This window comes from Erigeron canadensis, chromosome 6 (assembly GCF_010389155.1).
Source record: "Erigeron canadensis isolate Cc75 chromosome 6, C_canadensis_v1, whole genome shotgun sequence".
In the NCBI taxonomy this organism is placed as follows: Eukaryota; Viridiplantae; Streptophyta; class Magnoliopsida; order Asterales; family Asteraceae; genus Erigeron; species Erigeron canadensis.
In genome coordinates this window covers 5935783-5942704 of record NC_057766.1, presented here as the reverse complement: position 1 = coordinate 5942704, position 6922 = coordinate 5935783, and the positions used below count along the sequence as shown (strand labels likewise).

General features: G+C 29.6%; 1 pseudogene; it reads left to right on the top strand.

Moving 5' to 3' along the window:
- Positions 1 to 43: 43 nt before the first annotated feature.
- Positions 44 to 2411, top strand: LOC122604210 (annotated as a pseudogene).
- The last annotated feature ends 4511 nt before the right edge of the window (positions 2412 to 6922 follow it).

Genomic DNA, 6922 nt, shown 5'->3' with positions numbered 1-6922 from the left:
CAAATGTGGCAACTCGAAAAACCCATATTGTTAACTGCCGTTTATGCAGTTTTATGGGCCAACAGATATATATATCAAAATATGTCCCGTATGTAAAAGGTCTGATCATTCTTTTCTTTTTCTCTGATTCCTTTTCTCTCAAACACATCCACACAGAAAATTCTTAATCTTTGATTGTATCCGATTGAATAGTTTGGGTGAACCGCCAAATTGATTCAATCCGAAAGCGATCACGTGCCTTCAAAGATTGATTTGTATCAGGTTATCTGTTTGTTATCTCAAATTTCCTTAACAATTTGGAGCCTCACGGTGTGTGTGATCTATATGTTTTATGTAATATCATCAAACTTTGATTGAACTGAGTGATATATATACTTGAACTTCATTTTGTGTGCGCACGTGAGTGAGTTGAGTGAAGACTGAAACATATATATTTGTTCCGTGTCTTATTTTGAAGCGTATTTTTTGGTGTATATAGATTTTGGGATTTGAGTGTGTGTTTGCTGTTTAATTTAGTCTCTAAATTATACAGGTATTGGCTGCTCATTTGAGTTCATAAAAGTTTTGAGTTAAAAGATATAAACGTGTGTGTTTTTTTATAGGTTAGCGATCGATCTTTCATTACTAAAAGTTACTGTTTTTATAGTTTTTGCTAAATCGATGAGGGGCGGCTATGGTGCCTTTTCTTCACAAAACCTAAAAGGGAACCGAATATACATAGGGAGCCCTTTAAATATATATCGATCTTTCATTACTAAAAATTAAAGCCTGTTCCTATTGTGAAACCTACCTTGGCGTTCAACTTCTTTCGATAATATTGTTATTGATATCACCACCATTTTGTACCTAAGGTGTTCGATGAAATACCTCAAAGAGATTCTATATCATAGAACTCCAGAATAAATTGTTTTTCTTGAAATGGGTCTTGTGTGGAAGCGTTGGAGATGTTTAAAGATATGTATGGATGTGGGTTTGTGGCCAAAACCAGGTTGGTTGCTAGCATTTTTTCTTGATAATCAGGCAGGGAAAATGATTCATGCTTTTTTCTATTGTCGATGAGAGGTATAAGGAGCCTGTGCTTCTATCGACTGCATTAGTGGATCCGGCAGTGGGGGATCCGGTTATGTCTTTTCATGATTTTGATGAAATGAGATACAAAAATGAGGTTTCTTGGATGTCAATGATTGTGGTATATGTTAGAAACAGTAATTACCTTATGGCGCTTGAATGTTTTCGACACATACAGGTTATGGGGATTAAGCCTAACACGTGTGGAATCAGGCATTAATTAGTGTTTTACCTGCACGTGTGGAATTATTCATCGTTAGTCTTGTGGAAGAAATTAGTAGCTATGCTTTCCGTCAATTGTTAAATACATGTATCGTTATATCTAGTTCACCTATATTCAAAGCATGTAAATATGTCGTGCAGAACTAATATTTAAAGAGTCAACACAGAGAGACATTATGCTTGGATAACTATAATCGCGGCCTGCTCGAATCACAAACAAAGTGCAGACTAGTCAATGTCACTGTATTCAAAATGTGGTTCTCTTGAAGATTCACATCTAGTTATTCCATTAAAATCTCTACCAGATTGTATTTCTTGGAGTATTTATTAACTCACATGGCATGGGTGGTGTGGTGAAAAATAGTTATAACTCTTTAGAGAGAGATGAAAGAAAATTTTCTCTGTTTTATCAGCATGTACCATTACGGGCTAAGGGAAGAAGGGCGTGAGTTATTTTCTGAAGTTGTAAAAGATGGTCAGATATTTGTTAACTTGGAACGCTATGCTTGATATATTGATCTTCTTGGAAGGTCGGGGAAGATTGATTTACCTAAGGAAGTATTGAGAAATATGCCTATGAAACCTAATCCTAAACTTTACAGTTTCTTGGAAAGTTAGATATGGCCGAAACTTTGTTACGTTGGTTTATAGAATTTGAACCTGGTAATGCTGGCTAACCATACGGTGTTGAGTATCATCTATGCTGAACATGGTCATTGGTTAATGTAGAAAGTTTTCAGAAGAATATGAAAAAGGGGATTGGAAAAGAGTTATGGGTTTAGCTACTAACTAATGTTTCTTTCGATATTAGAGGGGGGAAAAAAAGTAGTGTTTAGTGGAACAAAGACGGATTTTTGGCGTTTTGGTGTGCCATTAGCAATTTGAGAATTCTCCACCTCGTGGCCAACTTAGGCTAATGAAGAGAGATAAGATGCTTGATTGAAGGTCGATGCTATTTATTGAAGAGGCAAATGGACGAGTCAGGTGGTTTACGTTAAGAGGTTAAATAAAAACAAGTGCTCTTTGTTTTGTATGGTGTGAAATGGGTTGGGTCCGCTCTGTTTCGCTTAAGCCAAAACTCTTTTAGTCCAAAAAAGTTATTTTATCAATAAAGATAAGTCTCTAGGCTTAAAATTTGACCCTCTAAAAAGTAATGAAGTTGATAAAGTAGATTAATGGGCGTGCTTGTGAAATTGTACATTACAATTATCTACTGATACTTTATAATGATTATTCACCCCCTATTTTAGGAAAAGGTTAAAAAATAATTAGATAAGAAATTATTAGATTGCCCTTCATAAACAACCCTTAAGGAAAAGGTTATTAGATATGACCAAAATTACCCTTAATGAATTAATTTACACTTTAAACTATTATCTTCTAAAATATCACTATCACCATTGTATTAACTTACAAGGTTAGACCACTCGGCACCAATTGTCGATGTCATCGATTACCACCCGTCACCGACACCACTAAACCACCACCCCCCAATGATTTTTATGATTATAAAAAACCAAATGTGAGGGGCTTCTTGGGTTTGCTTATGAACAATAATTAATACAATGTCTTGTAATTTCTGAACATTATTAATTGTTAAAATATTTGTAAATAAGTTTAAACACTAGTTTGTAAATATCTAAATAGGAGTGAGGAAGGGTACGGTGAGCTTTGTTTACGATGAACAATTCAAGAAAATAATGATGGTGATGGATACTACGTTACAATAAGAAGGATACAAAAGACCATTTTCGATGAAAACAAAGGTTACACGTATATATTACTATATGGGAAGTGATATTCGTACCACCAAACTTGATTAACTTACCATTCTGTACAAGTATTACAACACACTGTACAAACAGTTAATGCATAAGTGTGATAAATCAATCAACTTAAGTGGTACTAATATCACATCCCTTACCTCCCTTACTATATACTAATGTAGTACGGTGAGCTTTGTTCACGATGAACAATTCAAGAAAATAATGATGGTGATGGATACTACGTTACATTAAGAAGGATACAAAAGACCATTTTCGATGAAAACAAAGGTTACACGTATATATTACTATATACTAAAATTACAATGATAATTAAGCTGACTTTGATAAAAACAAGTCTTGTAAATTACATGTCTGGTTCCGTTCATATATTAAAAAAAATGGATCCATATGCAACGTCAATCGACCCTTATAATCCCTTTAACTTGACAGAAGTTTGTATTGCAAGATATAATTTCAGCTTATGTTCTCTCAAAATCCACAATAATTTTATACTTTGAATATGCATACTCAAAGAAAGTAGATCCGAAGAAAAACACATATACAGGTATTCTAGTTCTATGCATTTATTCTATAATTAGATGTTAGTCTTGTAGTTAAATATATATACAAAATATTGATATTGATAGTAAGTGCTTTTAAATTTATTTTTTTTATAATGATACTACTAGTACTAATACACATACAATATACGACTTGTGTTTATCTATATATCATACGATTAGTTTTATATAGAAGAAAATAATATTTAATCATGATACATTTCGGTTTTCTAATAGTAAACTAAAAGCGAAACACATTTTTAATAAAAATATGATTAAGATTTAACATTACATCTCATATTGGTAATGATTAATCAAATATCATGATGATAAACATTCATGTCGTTTTAAATTTCAAACCATGTTTTTTTATGTTAATAGATAATACATAGATATATTGTTATTATTTATTAATTAATTTAACATGTTTCATGGATTAGAATAAATAAATATTATTTTATCTATACTATATTATAAAATAAATCTCTTTTTGATTTTCAACATTTAACTTACATTTTAATATTTATTTTAGGTTTTATTAATGTTACATATTATAATGTGTGATGTATAATGTGTGATGTATAATGCATCAAAACCACATTACATCAATAACCCACATGCTCCCACCACCGTCACATTGTGCGAGTTCGTTCTAATACTTTATCAATAACATAATATATAGCATATATAAAACATATGAGAAAATAGGTAATTATGATGACAATAAATATAGTATAATTCACAACCTTGATTTTATATATTAGTAGATATGCAATACTAATCTCTTCTCTTATATATAAACATCTACATTTCTAGAAAAATCTTATTTGGCATTATGAGACTTTTTCTTATTAATTATTTATTTTTTATCTAATAGATTTATGATATCATCTTTTTAATTTATTTTTACTCCTTTCATTTGAAAGTTTTAATACTATCAAGCTTAATGTATAATAACATATTTTTATGATGTAGTAAAGGTTGTTAACGTTAATAACTTGTCACTAAATTTATAAACATGTTTATCTTATTGTCTTTTTTTACGCTTCATTATGATAATAGATATGTATCTACGAAACTTGTTTAGTATATTCGGGTTGAACCTGAGTTAATTAGCTAATACTAATAATATCAGTAATTGAAATTAAGCAGCAGTAGAAGAATGGACAAACACGGATAACAATAATAAATGTAGTTTGAATAATATGAGATCTTTTCTCTCTATATAAACTATTAAGTTATTCAAATTAATAAAACATATAAATCTTGCTATGAAATTTGAAAATTCTTAGACATACAATTCTTTTCCTAATTTCATCTATACAAATTTTCTAATACAGTTCTTCTCTTTATTTGACTAGGAGAGAATCATTTTTTATTAATTGGAAATTATAAGGGAATGTTATAGGATTTTTCAGTATTTGTTATATTTACATTAATTTCTTAATTTTAAATATTTTTTTAAAAATTTCTTTATTCTAATCATCATTAACCAATAATAAAAAGATTAAAAAGTAAAAAGGTGGAATCTTAATCTCTTAAATTATTCACGTAGTAGATTGTATTATATTTGTAATCTTTCAATCTATGACAATTTTTTTTGGATATAAACGTAAGGTTGCTATCTTTTAAACTATTAAACTAAATTTAATGTATATTTTTTTTCAACTTTTTTTAACGACTTAATGTGTATTTATTAGCTAATTTATATTTTTCTAATTCTTTATAGAACTTTAAGATTTTATGTTTTACTCTAAGTGACATTTTTAATTATTTGCCACATTAAATTTTTAATGTTAAATTTCAATGTATAAAGTAAAATTTGAAAGAGTTAATTTTGACAAATAAATAATTTATTGAATTTGAGTAAAAGATTGATTTTTTATTTATAACTAAAAAGTAAAATAACATCTTTTAAAATTCAAAAAACAAAAAGAAATTAAATGTTAAAAGTAATTCAATATACTCAATATGTATTTATTACTCTAGATACTAACTTAAATAAGTATACGAATAAGTTTAAATTTGAAAGTTCTTATTCATCATATAATCATTAAATAATAGGGCTAATTACCTAGAAAGTCCCTCAACTTGTCACCTATACTTTTTCTGGGGCTCAAACAAAAAAAAGTTCAATTTGAATCAAAGAAAACAGCTAAATTAACTATTCAGGGGCCGTGACCAAAAAACGATGACGTGGGCTATTATTAGCCGGTTTCACCTTTAATTTAAAAAAAGAAAACCACGTCGTATGCCATGTAGATATAGATATATGCTTTACACAAAAATCATTTATATATAAATATCTCCTTTAAATAATATCTCAAAATACTAAAAAGAGTAAAAAAAACAACAACATAACACTTTAAGCCACGTTAGTCACGAATTATCCATATTAAAGATAAAAAGATTAAATAAATTAGCTATAGATATATACAGTATTAAATATTAAGAGATTAAATAAATTAAAAGATTACTAGCCAAATGTCCGCGTGGTACGACGGTGAAATGATAAGGGTGATAGGTCATACGGGTAATCGGTGTGGGGTGATCTACCTGACGGGCTCCGCCCCTAGCCATACGGAGTCCGCCCGTAATAAAAAGTGTGAAAAAAACAAAAGAAGCAACCCGTAATAAAAAATCCGAAAAGGAAAAACAAAGCTAAAAAAGAAAAAGACGTGACAAAATCCGAACAGGATGCAATGTGGCAAAATCCAAACTATAAGAAACGTGCGATGTGTCACTTTATAACTGATGCCACATGTGAAGTTTTAATAAGCATGGTTACTATAAAAAAACGAAAGAAAAAACTCCAAATGAGATCCGTAATGTCAGAATCTAAATAGTGATGCGGGATATATGATGAATCAATAAAAGAGATCATATAAGCAAAAAAAAGGTATCAAAAAACCAAGAAAAACCAAAAGATAAATAACCTTAACGAAAATAGAAATAACAAAGAAAAAATAAAATATTGTGTAAAAGTTTCCAATATATTAATTCAGAACACAAAAGCCAAAAAACTATGATGAACACCAAGAAAAAACCCCAAACGGAATCCAAAATGGAAAAATCTAAATAGTGATGGGGGTATACGATGAACCAATAGAAAGAAAACACAAAAGCAAAAAAACTATGTAATAAACCAACAAAAAACGAAAGAAAAATAACCTTAACGGGATCCGATATAGCAAAATCTGAAAAAACGCATGTTATAGCCTTATAGGTGGACCAATAGAAAGAAAACACAAAAGCAAAAAAAACTATGTAGGAAACCAAGAAAAACCGAATAAAAAGTAACCTTAA